General features: G+C 35.4%; 1 non-coding gene and 1 pseudogene across 1 annotated transcript; one reads left to right on the forward strand and one right to left on the reverse strand.

Moving 5' to 3' along the window:
- The first annotated feature begins 1546 nt into the window (after positions 1–1546).
- Positions 1547–27837, forward strand: LOC146949019 (G-type lectin S-receptor-like serine/threonine-protein kinase RLK1; annotated as a pseudogene).
- LOC146949020 (small nucleolar RNA R71) lies at positions 8240–8346 on the reverse strand. Its single transcript, XR_015029410.1, has one exon. It is a non-coding gene; the product is annotated as a small nucleolar RNA R71 (small nucleolar RNA).
- Positions 27838–27965: the final 128 nt, after the last annotated feature.

Here is a 27965-nt window from a genome sequence, read left to right on the forward strand (position 1 = left end):
ATCTCACAAAGAATTATCTAACTTACAGACTTTGTTTTCTTGTCCATGAATTGCAAAATTTTCAGGTTGTTCCATATAGATTTGTTCTTCTAGTTCACCATAAAAAGGTAACTTTCACATCCATTTGGAGTACTATCGAGTTATAAACGGCGGCTAAAGGGACTAGTACTCTTATGGATATGATTTTCGTGACTGGTGAATGAATGTCGAAGAAGTCTATATTTTTCTCTTTGTCTAAAACCTTTGACTACAAGGAAATTCTTGTATTTATCAACCGTCCCTTTAGGTTTTAGTTACCTTTTCGAAATTCCAAATACAACCGATTGATTTTGCAACCATGAGTCAAGTCAACTAAGTTTCATGTTTTGTTAGACTCTAGAAAATCCATTTCATCGTTTATTGCTTCTTGCCATAATTCAGCATCCATTAAGGATATAGCTTTTTAAGGCTTTAATGGATCTTCTTCCATTGTATAAACCAAGTTCATACTTGTTAGCAATTTTAGCTTTCTTACCTCCTTGAGGTTCTATAACATCTCGTATGATGTTTTCATAACTATTTCTAATTACATGAATGTGATTAAATATAGTGCCCCCACTAGTTCTTATTTTTTAGAAGGGAATTTATTTTGCCCCCACTAATGTCGTGCTCCCATTAGAGCCCCCACTAGTGCCCCCACTATTCTTTAGTTAAAGGGGTAAATATTTACATAGAATTCGACATCTATTAAATTCTATGATCACTTTAACATTTAGGTCATAAAACCTATATGTTTTCGTTATTTATCGCATACTCGATGAATACATATTCATACGCTTTACTAGTGAGTTCAACTCTCTTGGGGTCCAGGATCTAAATATAGTCTAGACAATCCCAAGTTCAAAAATAAGACAAGTTGGATTGTTTTTTCTTCAAAAATTTCTTAATTAAAATTTTTGTTCTTAGACTTGGGTACTCTATAAATTTCAATTTTCGTTATAAAAATTGAACATTCAAGCACATCAATTTTATTTTCTAAAATTCACAGTCATCAATAAATATGATAAAAATATCATTTTATCATTTCTAATTTATGTGTCATCAAATTAACACATATCATAATTTATTATGTTTAGAGATTCAATTCTCTAAATTCTGATTTATATGAACTTTTTGGTTCATATATCTTGACTGCAATAAATAAAATTGTCTAATTATATAACGTTGGAATTAAGTCCAAGTTACTCAAAAATTAAACTCTTGTTCATGATCAGTTTTGATATGTCAAATATTAAAATCTCACAACTAATAAAATAGAAGGAGAATTTAATTTTTAACATACCATCAAAGTGCAATCTTTTTCCACAAGAATGCATGGTACACAAGTTTCTCTTGGAGTCTGAGTCAACTCAGTCTTATTCGATAGAAATCTGAAATTCAGATTCTTTCTTAATTTTATATGAAACATTTAGAACAAGTTTCTCATATAAATTCTAGTTCATCAAAAAACCTTTTCAATTTGGTCCATTCTTTGATTTTTCAATGTTGATATTTTGTACATATAAACATGGACTGTTTAGATGGTAAATTGTCCTTTTTTCCTCGGTATTACATCTATTAACTTTGGTTATAGCTGGACCATTAGCTACTCCACGAGGCTACAGAAGCAAACTGCTTTATACTCACCAAGTTAACAATCGATTGCATAACAAACAGAGAATGAGGTTTAATTAATCCTTTTATTAAATAAAGAACATTATGTTATGCCAAACTAAGTGGAAGTGCCGAGAGACAATTTTTCTATCCACAATAACTTCACGTTTTACCATTAAAAGTGATATTTGGATTTCTTAGTGTTTGTTGTTATAACAACAAACACTTCATTGTTTCAGTCGAAAGGTGCATTTCTATAGCTTGATTTATCCTTAATCTGTTTAGGGACAACTTAACCTCAATATGTAACTTTAAAATTGTTGTTTTTGGATTTCCAAACTGTTAAATTTGAATTTCCAAATTCTATTATCTACCGAAGTTGTTACTAGGTTGAGTCACGACCAGGTCGCTCTCTTTAAGACGTTTTGTGGCACTACCCAAAGTTGTGCAAGGTAGACTATCAACCACGCCGCCTCTAGGATAAAACAAGCCCAGCTACAACTGTTCGATTAACTACTGCACTGTAGAAAAATCGTTCGAGAATTACACCCTCAAATATGGTACTAAGACCACTCTTTAATATTGAAACCATTCAAATTAATATGGTATTATTACCATTCTATTATGGTGCTGAGACCACTCAAATTAATATGGTATTATTACCATTCTATTATGGTGCTGAGACCACTCAAATATGGTGTTACCACCATTCTAACTTCTCCAAAACATCAATATGGCACTACGACCACTCAAATATGGTGATACCACCATTTCTCCTTAAATAGAAAATTATTGAAATAATTTATATACTGTTAAGATCATTCTTTAATTCCGACGGGACATTAGTATTACGAAAAGGGACTATGATCTTAATAGTACTCTATATTCCGAAGAATCATATATTATCGAAGGGACTATGAACTTAAGACCAAGGGATTATGGTCTTTAGAACACTCTTAATACCGAAGGAACAGAAAGGAGTAGAAGCAGAAGAAACTCGTTATCGCAAGTCGGAGGGAGAAGAGAAGAAAAGAATTCCCGACAACTCAATGAAATTCTTTTCGGTGTGAAGAATGAGTGGGGCGAACTTCTCCTTTTATAGGGAGAGTTTGTAACAAAAAACGAGTGACTTGGGGATTAAGTCTGCTTAATCCTTAAGCAAACGCGTTTTGTTTCTTAATTGGATATATCCGGAAGTTTCTGGATACGCGTTTTGGATCGGGTTGGATCGTAACAAATTTATTTGTTACGCGTAGCGCTTACGGATAATGATTAAATTAATTAATTAATTAATTTAACATTTTCAAGTAACAAAAAATATATATATCTTTTTTTTTTAATCCACGACCCATATATAAACACTTACTAGTTGGGGTGACCCTCCAATGTGGGACATTTTTAAGTCACACCTACACACTAGTTCTTTCATAGTGTTTTTCTTTCCAATTTTCTCACTAGAATTAACTAGTGTTCCAACAGTTCTGCCTGCAACGCGCGCTGAATTTCGTTTAGGAAACGATGGACTTGATTTTTATACCGTTAATGTGGTAGAAGGTTTCAACATCTCCATAGCAGTGACTCCTATGGGTGCTTCCGGTGAGAATCTCAATTGCAGCAGCGCGGGTTGCCCTGCAAATCTGAATACTATGTGTCCGACGGAGCTTAAGGTGATGGAAAATGAGAATGATGTGGCATGTCAAGGAGCTTGTTCTACAGATAATTTGGAAAAATTTTGTTGTCTTAAGAGTAATTTTTCAACTAGCGAAACTTGTGATCCAAGTTCTTATGCTCTCACATTCAAGACAGCATGTCCTCATGCCTATAGCTACCCTAACAACAATGGGGAAAACACATTCAGTTGTTCATCTAAACTTTACAAAATCATCTTTTGCCCCGCTTCCAGCAATGATGGCAGGTTAGTCCTTGCAATTTTTTCTCCAATTAACAGTATTTAGTTTGAACCAACGCACTCGCATAAAACATCCTCTCAACTTACAACTAAAGTACGTATAATCAAAGTCAATATTTTAATAATGTGACTTTTTCTAATTGATCAACAGTTTGAAAAACGGAGGTTTAAAATGGCAGAGAATTGTTTTATTTCATAAAATATTTTCTATTTTCATTGTGTTTTTACTTTCAATTTTTGCAAATTGTTTGTCTCTCTTTTTCTGTCTTTCATAAAAATTTTATATTGTAGTATGCGATCTTTGGGTGGAAGTGTGAGTCCAGGTGACTCACTCACTGCTGGAAATGGGACAAGTCGTTGGCTCTCTCCTTCGGGAGATTTCGCATTTGGATTTTACCAACTTCCAAATAAGCTTTTCTTGCTAGCTATACGGTATGACAAAATACAAACCGATTCCATCATTTGGTATGCAAATGGTGACAACCCTGTTCCTAAGGGATCAACATTGGTATTAGATGGTTCTCATGGGTTGATGCTCACCAACCCTCAAGGTTTAGAGATATGGAGATCATCATATTTTTCTTTAGGTAGAATTTCAAGAGGTCTAATGAAGGATGATGGAAATTTTCTATTGCTAGACCAAAATTATGTTGTATTATGGCAGAGTTTCAATCATTTCACCGACACATTAGTTCCTGGTCAAGAAATGAAGTCAAATAACTATATTTATTCTCGACAAGGAGAATTCAATTTCTCGCGTGGAAAGTTTGAACTTCACCTACAAGAAAAAGGAGATGTGCTCCTCAACCTCATAAATTTCCATACAAATACAAGCCACAGTACTCAACCAGATGCTTACTATGATAGTGGCATTGTTGATCCTGAAAATCAATCATCAAATTTTGGCAAAAAATTTGTATTTGACAAGTCAGGATTGTTCTTATACATATCGAAAATGAATCGGTCAGTGTTTAAAATAATCACCAATCCAAATAAGACAGTGTCAAATGATGGCTTCTACCACAAAGCAACAATCAATTATGATGGAGTTTTTACCCTCTCATATCATCCTAAAGATCTAAGAAACGGTCATGTTGGAACATTAGTGCGATGTTGGAAAATAAATTGGAAGATTAAACCCAGTAATTATACTTTAATCTAATGTTGTGTGAATTGAAAAAATAAGAGTGTGGGGGTCCCACATAAAATAGAACTCACACATTAGTAGTGTTTAAATTGCGGTATTTAATTTTAAATATTTGACAATGATAAAATTAATAGTAATTATTATTTTTATTCGAGAATATCACTTCCCATAAATTTAGCTTATGGTGGTTGTGATATGAATAAGAATTTAATTAAATTTCTTATATTTCCTTCATTCAAATCCAATAGTTTGTTTCCTCCACTTTTGTGGATTTGTTTCTTTTGATCCTATCCACAAGTGTTGTTGAACTGATTAATGGATAAACTTCATTTTAATCTTCTCCATTAGAGTAACTGTTGTCGCAATTTTTGCTAAAACAGTGACAGAATATCTATATAAATAGAGGACTCCACTCAGTTCAAAAAACACACCAAAGAGTTTCATTGAGTTGTCGGGAACTCTTTCTCTCATCTCCCTTTCTTGACTTGTGTTGACGAGTCTTTCTTCTCTTCATCGCCTTTTTTTTGTCCCTTTGGAATTAAGAGTGTTCTTAAGACCATGGTCCCTTTTTCGGTTTAATGTCCCTTCGGAATTAAGAATGGTCTTAAAAACATAGTCTCTTCGATAATATAAGTCCCTTTGGAATAAGGAGTACTATTAAGATCATAGTCCCTTTTTGGAATAATAATGTCCCGTCGGAATTAAGAATGATCTTAACAGTATATAAATATTCTTTCAATATTTTTCTAATTGAGGAGAAATTAAAAAGTGGAAATGGTGATATCACCATATTTGAGTGGTCGTAGTGCCATATAGATACTTTGGAGAAATTAAAGTTAGAATGGTGGTAACACCATATTTGAGTGGTCTCAGCACCATTACAGAGTGGTAACAATATCATATTAAAGTGGTTTCAGTATTAAAGAGTGGTCTTAGTACCATATTCGAGGGTGTAAATCTCGAACGGTTTTCTACAGTGCAGTAGTTAACCGCACAGTTGTAGCTGGGCTTGTTTTATCCTGGAGGCGGCGTGGTTGATAGTTTGCCTTGCACAATTTTGGGCAGTGCCACGAAACGTCTTAAAGAGAGCTACCTGGTCGTGACTCAACCTAGTAACAACTTCGGTAGATAATAGAATTTGGAAATCCAAATACAACAGTTTGGAAATCCAAAAACAACAATTTTAAGACGTTTTGATCTTCTATGTCTACCAAAGAAGTTACTTATTGAGGTTAAGTTGTCCCTAACCACATTAAGGATAAATCAAGCTATAAAAATATATATTTTAGCTGAAACCATGAAGTGTATGTTGTTATAACAACAACGCTAAAAATATTCACATATACGTTGTCGAACTTGTTTGAAATTTGTTTTCAAAAAATCAAACTATACTGTGAATAAAGATCCGAACATTACTTATGTGAGACTATCATTAATGATGATAAAATGGATATGGCATAATTTTTTAGATTGCTACAAAACTTAAGAAACTGTTTTGGACCGAAAAAGGATATGGCATAATCTATATGGAACAACCTGAAAAAATTTGCGATTCATTGACAAGAAAACAAGGTATGTAAGTTAGATAATTCTTTGTGAGGTCTAAAATAAACTCTTAAGGAATGACATGATAATGTTATCGAATGAGTATAAAGTGAATGAAAGTGACAAATAATATTTGCACGATCATATGTCTCTATGAAGACGACTTACTCATATTTGATCTAATGGTTCATGTTATTGATGAGTCATAGATAGTCTTATTTATTGCCTTATTTAGTTTAGTTTTATTTTAGATTTGATTTTATTTTATTGCATTTTATTTTAGTTTAGAATATTTTACTTCAAATTGTGTTTTATTTTATTTTAGGAATAAATATATGGTGGAAGGTGCCCTGGAGCAAAAGAAAGAGGACTGGAACAAATACAGCGCAAGAATACGAAGATACGGGACAAAAATATGTTCCCCCAAAGTCAGAAGCTTGGCACGGCCCGTGCCAATATGTGGCACGGCCGTGCCCGTCTTCGGGACCTGTTTTGCTGCTTTTCTTCAAGCCCAAGTTACCCTGTTGCAGCTTTACCGTTTTATCCTTTTAGTTGCTTAGTTTCTAAGTCAAATGTAAAGCTATAAATAGAGTAGCTCTCCACCATAAACAATCATCCTTTACTTTGTTTATTTTAATTGCTATTTTAATAAAAGTCTTTATTTTCCCTTTTACTTTCTTTGCAATTTACTTTACTGTTATTTTCTCTCTTCTTCCCCCATGTCTACGATGAACGTTAGTGAGTAGACTCTTCTTTGTCTTGGGATTGTTGGATAAGTCTAATGACGTAATCCGGATCAAGCCAAGTCTTAAACCCTAATTAATTGTTACCCTAATTCCTAATCTAAATTCACCGTTTTAACATGAATTAATTATTATCAAACTGTGGAAGCGAACGCGGAGGGTTTGATAATGGTTAATTCATCATCACAGATATCAATTCATAAAGCGAACGCGGAGCTTTGATATCCGAACAAGTGAATTTAGACAAGGTTTGCGAAACATGAGAATAGTCTAGCAAACCTTGGGACACATAAAGTTTCGATCTTCAAGGGTCCCAAAGGCAATCACCCATGAGAATAGGTGTGGTTGTTGGAGGGATACACTCACTGACTTCGAGAGGAGCTGTGATATGCTAAAGAGAGACTTGTCCTTAGTAATTATGATTAACGTTTAATTATAAGTTTAAGGCTTGCTAGTGAAAAGATTCGTTATTATGATGAACCAATGATCCCAAGGCTTTTTAATACTATTGTTATTTACCTTCAAAAACTGCACTCTCCAACTTCTTATTTCTTTCTCTTCTAATCAATTTCTAAAAGCTAATTGGATTGACCAACTCCCTAGCGGAACGATAACTCTACTTACTACTATTACTTCGATAGACCGTGCACTTGCGGTTTGGCCTATCAAGTTTTTGGCGCCGTTGCCGGGGAGTTAACTAATTTAATTAGCTTTTTCTTAGTGATTAGAATTCTCTCTTCTTTCTCTTTTCTTTTTATTTTTAACTTTTTATTTTTTGTTATCGTTAACTTCTTGGGTTCTCAACCTTTTATGCGAAGAACTAGAAATCAAGCGGTATTCATACCCGAAATCGAAAGGTTCTTACATAGAAGAAGGAGAGCAGCACAAAATAACACCGCCATGGCCAATCGCAATCTCAAAGAGTATGCAACGCCGTCTACGGCTGAGCCACAAGCTGTTATTGTGTACCCAACGGTTAAGGATGACAATTTTGAAATTAAGCCTGCCCTACTTAACTTGGTGCAGCAAAACCAATTCTCGGGATCCCCCACTGAGGATCCCAATCTTCACATCTCTGTTTTCCTACGAATTAGTGGAACCATGAAGGAGAACCAAGAAGCCGTAAGACTTCATCTCTTTCCCTTTTCCTTAAGGGATAGAGCTAGCGCTTGGTTCCATTCCCTCGAAGTCGGTTCCATTACTTCATGGGATCAGATGAGGCAAGCATTCCTTGCCCGTTTCTTTCCACCATCTAAAACCGCTAAACTTAGAGACCAAATCACGCGGTTCAACCAAAAAGATGGGGAATCTCTCTATGATGCGTGGGAGCGTTTCAAAGAAATGCTAAGACTTTGTCCCCACCATGGCCTAGAGAAGTGGCTTATAGTCCACACTTTTTATAATGGCTTGTCTTATACCACTAAGATGTCTGTTGATGCAGCTGCTGGTGGAGCACTTATGAATAAGAACTACACGGAGGCGTATGCCTTGATTGAAGACATGGCTCAAAATCATTACAAATGGACCGACGAGAGAGCCACCACTAGTTCTTCATCCTCCAAAAAGGAGGCAGGTATGTACGAAGTCTCTAACTATGACCACCTCGCTTCTAAAATTGATACACTAACCGAAAAACTTGAAAAACTCAATGTTAGTGCTATCAATTCTGCTTCTACTCCTTCTTGTGAAATATGTGGTATAACCGGTCATGCTGGTGTTGATTGCCAACTAGGTAGTGCTATTAACGGTGTTGAGCAAATGAATTATGCTCAATACAACCAAGGGATGCGACAAAATCAAAATTTTTATAAAAACCAAAATCCCTATGGACAAGTAGCACCACCCGGTTATGCAAACAACCAAAGATTCACTCAGAAATCCAATTTGGAAATTTTGTTGGAAAATTATATTGCCAACCAAAACAAACAACTTCAAGAACTTAAAAACCAAACTGGATTTCTGAATGATTCTCTTTCCAAGCTCAATACCAAGGTTGATTCTATTGCTACTCACTCTAAAATGCTTGAAACACAAATCGCCCAAATAGCTCAACAAGTGGCTACATCTTCCCAAACACCGGGAGTCTTTCCTGGTCAAACCAAAGCCAATCCCAAAGCCCAAGTTAATGTCATATCTTTTAGGGGTACTAAGTTAGGCGAAACTTTTGCTAAGGTTAAAAACATTGGGAAAGAGAATGTCAAGCCCTTAGGTGATAAAGTTGTGATAGAAGAAGCAAAACCACTTGAAGAAAACAAAACTCCATCCCCCTTAAATCCTGAAAAGCTTAAACTAGAGGGTAAGTTTGAAAAATTTGTTAACATACTTAGGAAGATTTGCATTAAACTTCCCTTTGCTGAAGCTTTGTCTAGGATGCCTCTATATGCCAAGTTTTTAAAGGAAATTTTTTCAAAGAAAAGGGCTATAGAGCATAACGAGACAATAGCCTTGGCTAAGGAAACTAGTGCAATCATCCAAGAAGCACCCCCTAAGCTTAGAGATCCAGGTAGCTTTGCCATACCGTGTGAAATTGGGAATGAAACCATAAACAAAGCCTTATGTGACTTAGGAGCTAGTGTTAGTTTGCTGCCTTTGTCTCTTCTTAAAAGGATAGGGATAGGAGAGTTGAAACCTACCGAAATGGAATTAAAGTTAGCTGACCGTTCTACCATGAAACTTGTAGGATTTGTCGAGGACATACCTGTTAAGATAGAGGGGATATACATCCCCACTGATTTTGTAGTCGTTGACATTAAAGAGGACGACGACGTCCCTATAATCCTAGGTAGACATTTCCTCGCAATTGCGGGAGCTCTCATTGATGTTAAACTTGGTAGGATAGTCTTTCAAGTGAGTGATCAAATGGTAGGATACGAGTTGGAAAATGTTATGAAGGGTCCCGCTCTTTACTCTTGTTGCATGCTTAACGATCATGTTGTGAAAGAACGTTTTATAGCGTCATCTACACAATATGATATTTTTGATCCATTCTAAGGACTCTTTCTAGCCGTCAAGCTAATGACATTAAAAGAGCGCTTCGTGGGAGGCAACCCACGCATTTAATCGCTTTTGTTTTGTTTTTCTTTGTTTTAAGTATTTTTGTAGGTAATTGTCCAAGTTGATTCGAAAAAATGGAAAAATTTTGAAGCCCCAGGACCAGAGAAGAGGCACGGCCCGTGCTAGGTATGGCACGGCCGTGCCAAGTTTTGAAGCAAAAAAATGATGGATGAAGTCAGAAAGATGGCACGGCCCGTGCCAATAGGTGGCACGGCCGTGCCCGACCTCTTGTTGCCCATATATACAAATTTTTCTTTCTTCTTCCTCATTCACAAACAACAACCCTCTTTCATCTTTCAAACTTCTCTCTAAACCTCCATAACCTTCAAACCTTCAAACCCTCATATCTCCCTCAATTCTTAACCAAATCACTCAATTCTTTCACCAATCAACAACAAACTTCATCCAAAACAAAGACCACCAATCAAAAACATCTTTCATCCATTCAAACCCATAATTCACCAAAAACCTAATCTTTCAAAACCTAACCCAAACACCACAAAACCTTAACCAATCTCCACATCCAAACCAACAAACCTTCCTTAAACATCAACCCCAACCCTAAACCAATCCTATCCACCAAAAATCCTCCCAAACCCTAAACCTTCAAAACCAATTCCAACAAGGGTCAATGGCTTCAAGAAGAAGTGGTAAAGAACCAGCAAGCTCTCAAGGAGGACCTCCCCCAAAGAAGCAAGCCCAAGTGAAGAATCATGGGATCCAGTTCAAAAACAACAACCAAAGGGACAGGTATAAAAATCTCATCTCTAAACACTTGCATCCTTCTCGTTATCCTGATCCCAATACTTTGGATGTGCTAGAGCTTTTTGTTTTATCTTGGTTTTTCGGGTGTCAAACATTGATTACGTTTGAACCTTTTAACCGGTGATATCTTATTTTTTCTTGGGAAGGGAAAAAGTAAGCAAAACCCTTTGGAATCGAGGTCCGGGAGTTGTTTTCGCTACGGGAAGGTGTTAGGCACCCATAACGACTATAGTATCCTATAGGAACCGTCTTTAATTTCTACGCGCGCGCTTTATTTTTAAATGCTATTTTGAAAAGTGGTATTAAGCCTAAGAGTTTACTAAGTGAAGATTTGGAGGGAGAAGAATGTGTTTGGATTTTTATTTTATTTGAATTGAAGGAATTTTGTTCCTTGCCTACGTACCCGTTTAAGGGATCAAATCCACCGTAGTTCTCTTCCAAAAAATGTTTTTGTTTTTGTTGGTTGATTTTAAGTTTGAAAATTGGAATTTGAAGAATAGAAAGAGGCCTCAAGGGCATGAGATTTAGAAAAGGTGAGGTGGGATTAGTTATTTGCAAAATATGGTCAAAGTATGATTAATTTTCATTGAATTTTTGATTAAGAAAATAAAAGGGAAAATTACAATGGGATTTTGATCCCAAGGTTTATTTTGAAAATGATTTGAGTGAAGTTTGTTCATATATTTTGGAAAATTGATTTTTTCTAAGTAATAAGCCTAAACATTCATCTAAACATACAATCCTAAACATACATCTAAACATGCATATTCTAACTATATATCTAAAGTGAAGTGTGTGCGTGTGTCGGTGCTTGTGTCGGTGTACATCATTAGAGTCCATTGTCCTTTACATCATACCCTAGATACATTCTATGGTCTTGCAAGAAATTAAAAATTGCATGAAGTAAAATATTACAAAAGCTCCTAAGTATTACATTCTAAGCCTTGGTACAAATTAAATTGCAAGAAAAATAGAGATGAACATGGGATGAAATGGAGATGCTTATGAAATATATGAAACATGAAATGAAATGGTTAGTAACACATGGTAATATCAAAAGAAATAGAGCAAGAAACACACTATAGCACAAAGCATGGAAAACAACCCAAAATAAAGGCAAAATGAGTGCAAACATGACTAAAATTTGTTCATAGAATGCAAGAGCCATATGACCTATAATTCTCACATTCCAATACATTTTTTTTAAAGGTTTAGAATCAAGTCTTGGAATGAGAATTAAGGCAACATGGTTAACTTGACATTTTGGAAGCAAACTTAGGCATATTTACATTATTTATTTACACGAGTAACTTGTAAACTAAGTAACCTATCAAGATTCACACTTATGCAGCAATATCAAACACAAACAGTGGATAAAACCCCATAAAATCAAGTGGCATAGGTCACAAGCATTCATCAAGGGATTGGAATTGGAATCAAGCAAATTTTCATCAATTTTTAGCACAAAATATCACAAAATAGTAAAAAATTAACCACATTATTTTTATCAATTTTAATATGCAAAAAAAAACATCACAAAACACTACAAAATTAACAAGAAGTGTATATGAATTTTTGGAGTTTTTTTAGAGAATTTTTAGACACAAACACATGTAAAATTTCACAATATTCAACAAAAAATGGTAAACTTTTAACAAGAAAATACTACATATTTTTTAATCAAGATTTAACACATAAAAACACCAAAAAAATGTCAAGAAAATGATCAAGAATACATGAAAATTTTTTAGGAATTTTATCAAAGATTTTGAAACATGCGGGGGGTGTAAACAGCGAGAAATTACCAAGAACACACAGGGGAGGGGGGTGCGCGTAGTAACAACATGCAGTAACAAGGAAATACTGCTATGGGCCCAAAGAAGCAACCAGGCCTGAGGGATATTGGGTAATGGAGCGGGTTATGGGTCAAGCCCATGGGTCATGGGTCAAAAATGGATCAATGAAAATTGGACAAAAGCAAGCAACGTTGTTGTTCCTTCCTCATTCCTTTCTCCTTCTTCTTACTTCGAACAACATCTCTTCTCCCCTTAACAAAATACAACCGCCTCTCAGACCTTTCTTCTCCGATCAAAGCAAACTTCCGGCGCGGTGGCCGGTGGTGGCACCACCGCGTCGGAGTCACAAACGTCACCATTTCCGAAATTTTCTTTAAGTTTTACACATCCTTTTCTTCCTAGAACTCAAATCCGGTCTCAAAGATTCCAAAACAAATCAGATACACTTTAAATCTAAGATCAAGTAATGCGTAGAAATAGGAAAACGAACTACCTGAGATCGGGATGAACATGAACAGAAACGAACAGGCCACCGCGCCTTCGCACTCGGCTACTTCTCCTTCGGCAACTGCTCCAGCACTCACTGCCCTGGCTACCGCAGCTCCAATGTTCTCAGATTCGCGACGGAAAACGACGCCGTTTCCAACAGTTTTAGCGGAATCATCAACAGAATCAGCAACAAAGAAAGAAACCACAGCGATCTTGAGTTTCAGACATGGCGGATCCTTCTTCGTACCACTCTCTCTTTCTCTGGTTTGCAATTCTGGCCGTGATTATTGTGATGAGCTCTTCGTGTTGGTTACGAAAACATGATGAGTTTTTGATTTGTCCGTGAATGAAATAAGCGATTAACGTAATGAAATAAGTGATTAATGGATGAATCGGTGATTAATTGATTGAAGATTGGTGATGATGATTGAGGTAAGATGAAGATGATGATGTAGGTGGCAGTTGAATGATGATGATAATGGTGGTTGTTGTGGTGGTTTTGTGGTGGTTAGGGTGGTTGAAGGTGGAGGAGGAGTTTGTTAGGGTGGAGGTGATGTTTGTTACGGCTGAAGTAAGAGAAGAGGGAAAAAATGAAAATTGATTTTATTATTTTTGTGTGGATTTTTGTGGAAAATGATTGGTAATGATTGAAGTGTTGAAAATTTGACAATGGGTTTGACTTTTATAGGTGGTGTGGTAAGCCTTGGACCAATTGGAATGGGACATGTGGCACTGGACTCTAACAAACTTTTGTGGACTAATAACATTTGGACACGTGGCACTTGGACTTAACACACTTAAAAAGGATTAAAATGTAAATAACAAAAGTACGAGGACCAAAATGAAAACTAAAATTGAATTGAAAAAGTAATATTGAAAATTAACGTAAAGCGAGACGATTAAAAACAACAAATCAAATTAAAACGAATCAGAAATATTATGTGAAATGACCAAAACGCCCCTAGGGACTAAAATGACTCGAAACGACTCAAATGCAACTTTAAAATGATTTTTTAACAAGGGATTAAAGCAAGAGTTCATACAAGCGAATTAAAAGACTCAGAGACAATTTTTAGAATTTAAACAGAGTTTTGACACATGAAAAGACCAAAATGCCCCTAGGGGCAAAACTGACTCAAAATGACTTCAAATGCAATTTTTGAAATGGATTTTGACATAGAATGGGAATAAGGACTTATTCAAACTACTTGAAAAGACTCAAACAAAATTTTAAAAGACTGAAAGAAATTTTGACATGGGAAATGACTAAAATGCCCTTTTCTAGGAATTTTGCAAATAACATTGAAATAAAATGCAGAGAAAGATGCAATTGATCAGAGACATATCAAATGACTTGAAATGCAAGAAAAGAAGAAATGAACAAGTATTTTTAGGTCCAAAATTAGGGTATAACACTTTTTGATGATGTTTCTAGGCTGATAGGAAAGTTAGGATGGACTGATTTGCTGAAACCTATGCGGGGTTATGAAAATTTCACTTATGAATTCTTGAGCTCAATAGATTTTACCAAAGATAAGTTGGATTATGATAACCCTAACCATAGAGTTGTTTTACGGTTAATGAATATTGATTATGACATGTCACTTCAACACTTTTGTGAGGCCTTAGGTTTTGCAAATGAAGGATATATTCATGATCATTGGGATCCTAGTCTAAAACCGGCTAACTATGACCCAGCTGCCTTTTGGAAACAAATCACCGGTCTTAACAAATACGTCCCTAGGGCAAACAAAGCTAGCAACATTCACAACCCCGTACTTAGGTACCTTCAGAGGGTAATGGCTTGCACTATTTGGGGTAGAACCGAGCTAGGAAACACTAGAACCGATGAATTGTTCATGCTATGGGCAATGCTCCACAACCACCCCGTCAATACTTGTTTTTATTTGATTGATTACCTAGACTTTGGCGGTACTAGACCGGCCGGTAGAGGAGACATAGTGGTGGGTGGCATCATTACATATATAGCTAGGTGTTTTGGAGTGGGTGAAGATGAGGGGATCAAACCAATTGAGGGAAACAATAGGCTTAACATAGAAACCCTTATTGCTATGAATTTCATCAAACATCGTCCACCGCTCCATTACCAACTTAAGCTAAATATGCCAATCGTGTTTTTATTGCCTAACCCATCTCGGACTACCACCGAGGTGGAAGAAAATTGGTTGTATGTTAATGATGTGCAGGTTCTTGGTGAGCAAGATGATGAAGAGGGAGAAGGTGCTAACTTGCACCATGATGAGGGAGAAGGTGCTAACTTGCACCAAGAGGGGCACCATGGCCATGAAACCGGTGAGCTTAATTAAAATCAAAGATGGACATGGATTCATAATGAGATCGAGAGGATGAGCACCGAGCAACAAAGGCAAGGTGTTGAAATCTCCGGCCTTCGCAATGAAGTTCAAAGGGCCAACCGTGTCAATGATGAAAATAATGAGATGCTCCGTCGGATGATGCAACACCTCCAACTTCAAGGTCCTCCTTACGGACCTCAATAAACAAATGTGAGCTTTCCTCTTCCTCTCTTCTCTTCTTCTTCTTCCTATCTCTCTCATTCTTCTTCTACTCATCTCCTTCTTTCTTCTCCTTCTTTCTTCTCCTTCTTTTTAATTTCTTTTTCTTTGAATCATTGAGGACAATGCTTCCCCTACGTGTGGGGGGGGGGGGGGGGGGGGGCTAATAAAGTGTCTAGAGTCGTAGTGTTCCCAAACTCCCTTGAACTTTATTCTTTTGTTTTGTTTTTATAGCAAGAGGCATGACTAAGTAGCTTGTTTTTAATGTAAATATGGCATGAAAATTTTTTGTTTTGTCTCTTCTTTAAAGGTTGTTTCTTGTACATAAAAGTAGTTTCTTGTGTTTCTTGTGTTCTTGCTATACCCATATCTTGTTTTAATGTGAAAATTCTCCAATGAGAAAAGCACCCGGTTGCAATCCTTGAGTAAATGTATGAATAGGTATTTTAAGGAACACGTTCTATCTTTAGTGTTAACTTAGACCCTTTAAAGTCTTAAGAGTAAAAGTAGTATAAGTTTGTGTGGGAAAATTAATCAAATTGTTCTTAATTGTTATATTCCTTTTAATTTATTAATGATAAATGGGGCGGGAGAATGGCACCAACATGTGGGGGAAAGGACAATTACATTCTAACTTCCTAGTTGTGGTGGTGACTCCTTAATTTGAACTTAAAGTGAAACAAATTCATCAATGCTAGGGGGAAAGGACAATTACATCCAAAAAGACTTCCTATGCGGAGATGAAACAAATAAATAATTTTGCAGCACTGCTTAGGGTGATTTTGAATCTAGGGGGAAAGGACAATTACATCCGAGAAGACTTCCTACGAGGATAGATAGCCCCTAAGCATCTGCAGCCCCTTGTGCTTAATTGTTAAATTAATTCAATCTTAACTTAAATTCCCATCACTCTTATATGAAATGAAGAAAGGACTTTTCTCGGTTACTTTAGCACTAAGGATAGAACCTATTCCTCATAATATCTGTCTTATACAGGAGCAAGAAAAGGGTTGGACTGCACACACACACTCACTTGAGACTTGATGTTGGGTAGAATAGGTTCATGAGAAGTATTTGAAATTGTAATTAGTGTACTTGAAGCAAAGCCTTTCTTTTGAGACATTTGTTCTTAATATTGCCATAATCAAATCTTTTGTTGCTGCTATGTTTGCTGCCTTTTGCTTGAGGACAAGCAAAGATTCAAGTGTGGGGGAGTTTGATGAGTCATAGATAGTCTTATTTATTGCCTTATTTAGTTTAGTTTTATTTTAGATTTGATTTTATTTTATTGCATTTTATTTTAGTTTAGAATATTTTACTTCAAATTGTGTTTTATTTTATTTTAGGAATAAATATATGGTGGAAGGTGCCCTGGAGCAAAAGAAAGAGGACTGGAACAAATACAGCGCAAGAATACGAAGATACAGGACAAAAATATGTTCCCCCAAAAACAGAAGCTTGGCACGGCCCGTGCCAATATGTGGCACGGCCGTGCCCGTCTCCAGGACCTGTTTTGCTGCTTTTCTTCAAGCCCAAGTTACCCTGTTGTAGCTTTACCGTTTTATCCTTTTAGTTGCTTAGTTTCTAAGTCAAATGTAAAGCTATAAATAGAGTAGCTCTCCACCATAAACAATCATCCTTTACTTTGTTTATTTTAATTGCTATTTTAATAAAAGTCTTTATTTTCCCTTTTACTTTCTTTGCAATTTACTTTACTGTTATTTTCTCTCTTCTTCCCCCATGTCTACGATGAACGTTAGTGAGTAGACTCTTCTTTGTCTTGGGATTGTTGGATAAGTCTAATGACGTAATCCGGATCAAGCCAAGTCTTAAACCCTAATTAATTGTTACCCTAATTCCTAATCTAAATTCACCGTTTTAACATGAATTAATTATTATCAAACTGTGGAAGCGAACGCGGAGGGTTTGATAATGGTTAATTCATCATCACAGATATCAATTCATAAAGCGAACGCAGAGCTTTGATATCCGAACAAGTGAATTTAGACAAGGTTTGCGAAACATGAGAATAGTCTAGCAAACCTTGGGACACATAAAGTTTCGATCTTCAAGGGTCCCAAAGGCAATCACCCATGAGAATAGGTGTGGTTGTTGGAGGGATACACTCACTGACTTCGAGAGGAGCTGTGATATGCTAAAGAGAGACTTGTCCTTAGTAATTACAATTAACGTTTAATTATAAGTTTAAGGCTTGCTTGTGAAAAGATTCGTTATTATGATGAACCAATGATCCCAAGGCTTTTTAATACTATTGTTATTTACCTTCAAAAATTGCACTCTCCAACTTCTTATTTCTTTCTCTTCTAATCAATTTCTAAAAGCTAATTGGATTGACCAACTCCCTAGCGAAACGATAACTCTACTTACTACTATTACTTCGATAGACCGTGCACTTGCGGTTTGGCCTATCAGTTATGAATTATGTGAAATCATTGTTTATAAAACAACATTGATAAGAAAGAGCTAGACAAAGTTGAAGTAATTCTTGGTTTCAAGATTACTAGATCAGAAAAAAAGAGAATTTTTTTTTATAAATCTCACAAAGTTGAGAAGATCTTAAGGAAATGTTATTATTTGAGTGTAAACTTGCAAGCATATATTATGATCCAAGTGTAAGAGCGCTTGAGATGAAGTTAAACAAACAGAATATGCGAGCATCATTGACAGTCCTTAGGTAAGCCACTAAATGTATTAGACCCGACGTTACTGATGTCGTGAAACTATTGTGCAAGTTTACTAGTAGACAAATGAGAAGCATTGCCATGCTATTGATAGAGTCATGAGGTGCCTTAAGAAGACTATGACTTTAAGATTAAATTATAAGGAGTAACCTATTGTATTTGAATGGTACAAAATACAAAATAGAACATCCTTCAGATGAGTCTTAAAGCGACCAGTGACTGCACATTGAGCATCATTGTAGGAGTTGTTTGTTGAAATAAATGATATTGACTCAACCCACTATGGAATGTATCTGGGATGAGAACACTAGAGAAAACTAGTGAAGAAGCAAGTTGATAAGATACTTGCTAGCTGAGAACCCTTAGTGGGTGAAACCGTTGTCTGAAGTGTTAATTTATTGTGATAGTCTGCAGCTATTACAAAATTGAGAATTGTTACCACAATGGTAAGAAACGATAATTAAGGTACGAACACAGAATAATTAGAGAGCTCTAAAGGAACGGTTAAAGTATATCGTGCACGTACTGATAAAGAATTAGTCAATCATTTGACGAAAGGAATTACTAGAAAGAAAGTCCTAAACACATCCAATAGGATGGGACTAATGCCCAAAGGTCACAAGTGATGGTAACCCGACCTACGTGACTGGAGATCCCATGAAATAGGTTCAATGGGTAATAACAATGAGTGATAGAACATGCTATGAGAAAAATTAAGAAAGCATGAATCCTGCAGCGATAGAAGGATGAGATAATAGAAACTCTTAATGAGATCTATACTCTATGTTGAGTGGAGTACATAGCTACAGGAGTACTCTTGATAGACTCACCTATACGAATGTGGAACTGAGGCCGGTTTCTATGGGATTCGGGGCAGAATACCTAGAGCGTTCGTTAAAACTGGGATATACGTGCAGGGCCAAAAAACGCACGGGCTTTTAGATTACACCTTAGGAAAAGATTTGTGTGCGGGTTCTATGTCTGAGATAGAGTTCAATGCTTTAAGCAACTCTTGTTAAATCAGAATATTATCCGCTATGCAAAGGTTCAAGTTGTAGGTGACACCTTTGTTTATTAGCAACCTTATAGAAACGTTTTGGCGTTATTATTGAAACCATTTTTTAAATTCAAGTGGGGGATTGTTGGAACATTAGTGCGATGTTGGAAAATAAATTGGAAGATTAAACACCAAGTAATTATACTTTGATCTAATGTTGTGTGAATTGAAAAAATAAGAGTATGGGGGTCCCACATAAAATAGAAATCACACATTATTAGTGTTTAAATTGCGGTATTTAATTTTAAATATTTGATAATGATAAAAATAATAGTAATTATTATTTTTATTCAAGAATATCACTTCCCATAAATTTAGCTTATGGTGGTTGTGATATGAATAAGAATTTAATTAAATTTCTTATATTTCCTTCATTCAAATCCAATAGTTTGTTTCCTCCACTTTTGTGGATTTGTTTCTTTTGATCATATCCACAAGTGTTGTTGAACTGATTAATGGATAAACTCCATTTTAATCTTATCCATTAGAGTAACTGTTGTCGCAATTTTTTATAAAACAGTGACTGAATCTCTATATAATTAGAGGACTCCACTCAGTTCAAAAAACACACCAAAGAGTTTCATTGAGTTGTCGGGAACTCTTTCTCTCTTCTCCCTTTCTTGACTTGTGTTGACGAGTGTTTCTTCTCTTCATCTCTTTTTCATGTCCCTTCGGAATTAAGAGTGTTCTTAAGACCATAGTCCCTTTTTCGGTTTAATGTCCCTTCGGAATTAAGAATGGTCTTAAAAACATAGTCCCTTCGATAATATAAGTCCCTTCGGAATAAAGAGTACTATTAAGATCATAGTCCCTTTTTGGAATAATAATGTCCCGTCGGAATTAAGAATGATTTTAACAGTATATAAATATTCTTTCAATATTTTTCTAATTGAGGAGAAATTAAAAAGTGGAAATGGTGATATCGCCATATTTGAGTGGTCGTAGTGCCATATAGATACTTTGGAGAAATTAAAGTTAGAATGGTGGTAACACCATATTTGAGTGGTCTCAGCACCATTACAGAGTGGTAACAATACCATATTAAAGTGGTTTCATTATTAAAGAGTGGTCTTAGTACCATATTCGAGGTTGTAAATCTCGAACGGTTTTCTACAGTGCAATAGTTAACCGCACAGTTGTAGCTGGGCTTGTTTTATCCTGGAGGCGGCGTGGTTGATAGTTTGCCTTGCACAATTTTGGGCAGTGCCATGAAACGTCTTAAAGACAGCTACCTGGTCGTGACTCAACCTAGTAACAACTTCGGTAGATAATAGAATTTGGAAATCCAAATACAACAGTTTGGAAATCCAAAAACAACAATTTTAAGACGTTTTGATCTTCTATGTCTACCAAAGAAGTTACTTATTGAGGTTAAGTTGTCCCTAACCACATTAAGGATAAATCAAGCTATAAAAATATATATTTTAACTGAAACCATGAAGTGTATGTTGTTATAACAACAACGCTAAAAATATTCACATATACGTTGTCGAACTTGTTTGAAATTTGTTTTCAAAAAATCAAACTATACTGTGAATAAATATCCGAACATTACTTGTGTGAGACTATCATTAATGATGATAAAATGGATATGGCATAATTTTTTAGATTGCTACAAAACTTAAGAAACTGTTTTGGACCGAAAAAGGATATGGCATAATCTATATGGAACAACCTGAAAAAATTTGTGATTCATTGACAACAAAACAAGGTATGTAAGTTAGATAATTCTTTGTGAGGTCTAAAATAAACTCTTAAGGAATGACATGATAATGTTATCGAATGAGTATAAAGTGAATGAAAGTGACAAATAATATTTGCACGATCATATGTCTCTATGAAGACGACTTACTCATATTTGATCTAATGATTCATGTTATGAATTATGTGAAATCATTGTTTATAAAACAACATTGATAAGAAAGAGCTAGACAAAGTTGAAGTAATTCTTGGTTTCAAGATTACTAGATCAGAAAAAAAGAGAATTTTTTTATTTAAATCTCACAAAGTTGAGAAGATCTTAAGGAAATGTTATTATTTGAGTGTAAACTTGCAAGCATATATTATGATCCAAGTGTAAGAGCGCTTGAGATGAATTAAACAAACAGAATATGCGAGCATCATTGACAGTCCTTAGGTAAGCCACTGAGTGTATTAGACCCGACGTTACTGATGTCGTGAAACTATTGTGCAAGTTTACTAGTAGACAAATGAGAAGCATTGCCATGCTATTGAAAGAGTCATGAGGTGCCTTAAGAAGACTATGACTTTAAGATTAAATTATAAGGAGTAACCTATTGTATTTGAATGGTACAAAATACAAAATAGAACATCCTTCAGATGAGTCTTAAAGCGACCAGTGACTGCACATTGAGCATCATTGTAGGAATTGTTTGTTGAAACAAATGATATTGACTCAACCCACTATGGAATGTATCTGGGATGAGAACACTAGAGAAAACTAGTGAAGAAGCAAGTTGATAAGATACTTGCTAGCTGAGAACCCTTAGTGGGTGAAACCGTTGTCCGAAGTGTTAATTTATTGTGATAGTCTGCAGCTATTACAAAATTGAGAATCGTTACCACAATGGTAAGAAACGATAATTAAGGTACGAACACAGAATAATTAGAGAGCTCTAAAGGAACGGTTAAAGTATATCGTGCACGTACTGATAAAGAATTAGTCAATCCTTTGACGAAAGGAATTACTAGAAAGAAAGTCCTAAACACATCCAATAGGATGGGACTAATGCCCAAAGGTCACAAGTGATGGTAACCCGACCTACATGACTGGAGATCCCAAGAAATAGGTTCAATGGGTAATAACAATGAGTGATAGAACATGCTATGAGAAAAATTAAGAAAGCATGAATCTTGCAGCGATAGAAGGATGAGATAATAGAAACTCTTAATGAGATCTATACTCTATGTTGAGTGGAGTACATAGCTACAGAAGTACTCTTGATAGACTCACCTATACGAATGTGGAACTGAGGCCGGTTTCTATGGGATTCGGGGCAGAATACCTAGAGCGTTCGTTAAAACTGGGATATACGTGCAGGGCCAAAAAACGCACGGGCTTTTAGATTACACCTTAGGAAAAGATTTGTGTGCAGGTTCTATGTCTGAGATAGAGTTCAATGCTTTAAGCAAATCTTGTTAAATCAGAATATTATTCGCTATGCAAAGGTTCAAGTTGTAGGCGACACCTTTGTTTATTAGCAACCTTATAGAAACGTTTTGGCGTTATTATTGAAACCATTTTTTAAATTCAAGTGGGGGATTGTTGGAACATTAGTGCGATGTTGGAAAATAAATTGGAAGATTAAACACCAAGTAATTATACTTTAATCTAATGTTGTGTGAATTGAAAAAATAAGAGTGTGGGGGTCCCACATAAAATAGAACTCACACATTAGTAGTGTTTAAATTGCGGTATTTAATTTTAAATATTTGACAATGATAAAATTAATAGTAATTATTATTTTTATTCGAGAATATCACTTCCCATAAATTTAGCTTATGGTGGTTGTGATATGAATAAGAATTTAATTAAATTTCTTATATTTCCTTCATTCAAATCCAATAGTTTGTTTCCTCCACTTTTGTGGATTTGTTTCTTTTGATCATATCCACAAGTGTTGTTGAACTGATTAATGGATAAACTCCATTTTAATCTTATCCATTAGAGTAACTGTTGTCGCAATTTTTTATAAAACAGTGACTGAATCTCTATATAATTAGAGGACTCCACTCAGTTCAAAAAACACACCAAAGAGTTTCATTGAGTTGTCGGGAACTCTTTCTCTCTTCTCCCTTTCTTGACTTGTGTTGACGAGTCTTTCTTCTCTTCATCTCCTTTTTCATGTCCCTTCGGAATTAAGAGTGTTCTTAAGACCATAGTCCCTTTTTCGGTTTAATGTCCCTTCGGAATTAAGAATGGTCTTAAAAACATAGTCCCTTCGATAATATAAGTCCCTTCGGAATAAAGAGTACTATTAAGATCATAGTCCCTTTTTGGAATAATAATGTACCGTCGGAATTAAGAATGATCTTAACAGTATATAAATATTCTTTCAATATTTTTCTAATTCAGAAGAAATTAAAAAGTGGAAATGGTGATATCACCATATTTGAGTGGTCGTAGTGCCATATAGATACTTTGGAGAAATTAAAGTTAGAATGGTGGTAACACCATATTTGAGTGGTCTCAGCACCATTACAGAGTGGTAACAATATCATATTAAAGTGGTTTCATTATTAAAGAGTGGTCTTAGTACCATATTCGAGGGTGTAAATCTCGAACGGTTTTCTACAGTGCAGTAGTTAACCGCACAGTTGTAGCTGGGCTTGTTTTATCCTGGAGGAGGCGTGGTTGATAGTTTGCCTTGCACAATTTTGGGCAGTGCCACGAAACGTCTTAAAGAGAGCTACCTGGTCGTGACTCAACCTAGTAACAACTTCGGTAGATAATAGAATTTGGAAATCCAAAAACAACAATTTTAAGACGTTTTGATCTTCTATGTCTACCAAAGAAGTTACTTATTGAGGTTAAGTTGTCCCTAACCACATTAAGGATAAATCAAGCTATAAAAATATATATTTTAACTGAAACCATGAAGTGTATGTTGTTATAACAACAACGCTAAAAATATTCACATATACGTTGTCGAACTTGTTTGAAATTTGTTTTCAAAAAATCAAACTATATTGTGAATAAAGATCCGAACATTACTTGTGTGAGACTATCATTAATGATGATAAAATGGATATGGCATAATTTTTTAGATTGCTACAAAACTTAAGAAACTGTTTTGGACCGAAAAAGGATATGGCATAATCATGATAATGTTATCGAATGAGTATAAAGTGAATGAAAGTGACAAATAATATTTGCACGATCATATGTCTCTATGAAGACGACTTACTCATATTTGATCTAATGATTCATGTTATGAATTATGTGAAATCATTGTTTATAAAACAACATTGATAAGAAAGAGCTAGACAAAGTTGAAGTAATTCTTGGTTTCAAGATTACTAGATCAGAAAAAAAGAGAATTTTTTTTTATAAATCTCACAAAGTTGAGAAGATCTTAAGGAAATGTTATTATTTGAGTGTAAACTTGCAAGCATATATTATGATCCAAGTGTAAGAGCGCTTGAGATGAAGTTAAACAAACAGAATATGCGAGCATCATTGACAGTCCTTAGGTAAGCCACTGAATGTATTAGACCCGACGTTACTGATGCCGTGAAACTATTGTGCAAGTTTACTAGTAGACAAATGAGAAGCATTGCCATGCGATTGAAAGAGTCATGAGGTGCCTTAAGAAGACTATGACTTTAAGATTAAATTATAAGAAGTAACCTATTGTATTTGAATGGTACAAAATACAAAATAGAACATCCTTCAGATGAGTCTTAAAGCGACCAGTGACTGCACATTGAGCATCATTGTAGGAGTTGTTTGTTGAAACAAATGATATTGACTCAACCCACTATGGAATGTATCTGGGATGAGAACACTAGAGAAAACTAGTGAAGAAGCAAGTTGATAAGATACTTGCTAGCTGAGAACCCTTAGTGGGTGAAACTGTTGTCCGAAGTGTTAATTTATTGTGATAGTCTGCAGCTATTACAAAATTGAGAATCGTTACCACAATGGTAAGAAACGATAATTAAGGTACGAACACAGAATAATTAGAGAGCTCTAAAGGAACGGTTAAAGTATATCGTGCACGTACTGATAAAGAATTAGTCAATCCTTTGACGAAAGGAATTGCTAGAAAGAAAGTCCTAAACACATCCAATAGGATGGGACTAATGCCCAAAGGTCACAAGTGATGGTAACCCGACCTACATGACTGGAGATCCCAAGAAATAGGTTCAATGGGTAATAACAATGAGTGATAGAACATGTTATGAGAAAAATTAAGAAAGCATGAATCCTGCATCGATAGAAGGATGAGATAATAGAAACTCTTAATGAGATCTATACTCTATGTTGAGTGGAGTACATAGCTACATGAGTACTCTTGATAGACTCACCTATACAAATGTGGAACTGAGGCCGGTTTCTATGGGATTCGGGGCAGAATACCTAGAGCGTTCGTTAAAACTGGGATATACGTGCAGGGCCAAAAAACGCACGGGCTTTTAGATTACACCTTAGGAAAAGATTTGTGTGCGGGTTCTATGTCTGAGATAGAGTTCAATGCTTTAAGCAACTCTTGTTAAATAGAATATTATCCGCTATGCAAAGGTTCAAGTTGTAGGCGACACCTTTGTTTATTAGCAACCTTATAGAAACGTTTTGGCGTTATTATTGAAACCATTTTTTAAATTCAAGTGGGGGATTGTTGGAACATTAGTGCGATGTTGGAAAATAAATTGGAAGATTAAACACCAAGTAATTATACTTTGATCTAATGTTGTGTGAATTGAAAAAATAAGAGTGTGGGGGTCCCACATAAAATAGAAATCACACATTAGTAGTGTTTAAATTGAGGTATTTAATTTTAAATATTTGATAATGATAAAAATAATAGTAATTATTATTTTTATTCAAGAATATCACTTCCCATAAATTTAGCTTATGGTGGTTGTGATATGAATAAAAATTTAATTAAATTTCTTATATTTCCTTCATTCAAATCCAATAGTTTGTTTCCTCCACTTTTGTGGATTTGTTTCTTTTGATCATATCCACAAGTGTTGTTGAACTGATTAATGGATAAACTCCATTTTAATCTTATCCATTTGAGTAACTGTTGTCGCAATTTTTGCTAAAACAGTGACATAATCTCTATATAATTAGAGGACTCCACTCAGTTCAAAAAACACACCAAAGAGTTTCATTGAGTTGTCAGGAACTCTTTCTCTCTTCTCCCTTTCTTGACTTGTGTTGACGAGTCTTTCTTCTCTTCATCTCCTTTTTCCTGTCCCTTCGGAATTAAGAGTGTTCTTAAGACCATAGTCCTTTTTTCGGTTTAATGTCCCTTCGGAATTAAGAATGGTCTTAAAAACATAGTCCCTTCGATAATATAAGTCCCTTCGGAATAAAGAGTACTATTAAGATCATAGTCCCTTTTTGGAATAATAATGTCCCGTCGGAATTAAGAATGATCTTAACAGTATATAAATATTCTTGCAATATTTTTCTAATTGAGGAGAGATTAAAAAGTGGAAATGGTGATATCACTATATTTGAGTGGTCGTAGTGTCATATAGATACTTTGGAGAAATTAAAGTTAAAATGGTGGTAACATCATATTTGAGTGGTCTCAGCACCATAACAGAGTGGTAACAATACCATATTAAAGTGGTTTCAGTATTAAAGAGTGGTCTTAGTACCATATTCGAGGGTGTAAATCTCGAACGGTTTTCTACATTGCAGTAGTTAACCGCACAATTGTAGTTGGGCTTGTTTTATCCTGGAGGCGGCGTGGTTGATAGTCTGCCTTGCACAATTTTGGGCAGTGCCACGAAACATCTTAAAGAGAGCGACCTGGTCGTGACTCAACCTAGTAACAACTTCGGTAAATAATAGAATTTGGAAATCCAAATACAACAGTTTGGAAATCCAAAAACAACAGGTCAACGATGGATCGTGGCAAAGGCAATACCTGAAAACATTTGTTTAAATTCTACATTTAACAATGTTAAAAGTATTTGTGGGTCGAATAGCATTTGTACCCTTAGAGATAACCAAAGGCCAATGTGTACTTCTCTAGAAGGATACTCCCTCCGGTCACTATTATAAGCAAATTTCTACTTTTTAGATTCATTCAATAAATGATGTATGTGGCCTACAATATAGACTACATACATCATTTATTGAATGAATCTAAAAAGTCAAAATTTGCTTATAATAGTGACCGGAGGGAGTATACTCTAGACGATTCAAACAACATGTTTGGGGGTTGCGAGCCAAATTCCCAAGTCAATTGTCAAGGATGGAAATATCAGGGTTCAGAAAATGATACACATGATGACAAAATTGTCCAACACTTATTGGCCTAAATCTGATTACGCAACACTGAGTCCTTGTAGTCTAGAAGAATGCAAGGAGTCTTGTTTGCAAGATTGCTTCTGTGTGTTGGTGTTTTTCAATGAAGGTTCTTGTTGGAAGAAAAAGCTACCACTCTCACATGGGAGAAAAGATGTGCTAATAAAAGGTATTTCTATAATGAAAATGAAGAAAAATGATACTCGATCATCTCTCTCCAATTTGAATGAAGATCATCTCTACGTGCACTACAAGTTAACCATTCTCCTTTGAGAGCAACGGTGCCCTTTGTCCGTATAACACAAGTTTACAGTTTTTCTCACACGGTACTACACCCTCCAATCACGTTCTAATCCATGGAAAAAGGGGACACATTCATATCTAGGTTAACACAATCAAGGGGCAAATTATTTAGGAAAAAGCCCAATTCATGTGACTTTGATTAAGTCTTCCTACGAGTCAATATGGAATTTTGTGGAAATGTGTCTTTCAATCACAATTTTCGTGGAAGAAACCAATCAGTCATCACAATCTTTCCTAGACCAATTAATTCTTTGAGAGAGTACAAAAAAATTTAAATC

The sequence above is a fragment of the Medicago sativa genome, chromosome 2 (assembly GCF_051527215.1).
Source record: "Medicago sativa cultivar Bolivia chromosome 2, Bolivia_mono, whole genome shotgun sequence".
In the NCBI taxonomy this organism is placed as follows: domain Eukaryota; kingdom Viridiplantae; phylum Streptophyta; class Magnoliopsida; order Fabales; family Fabaceae; genus Medicago; species Medicago sativa.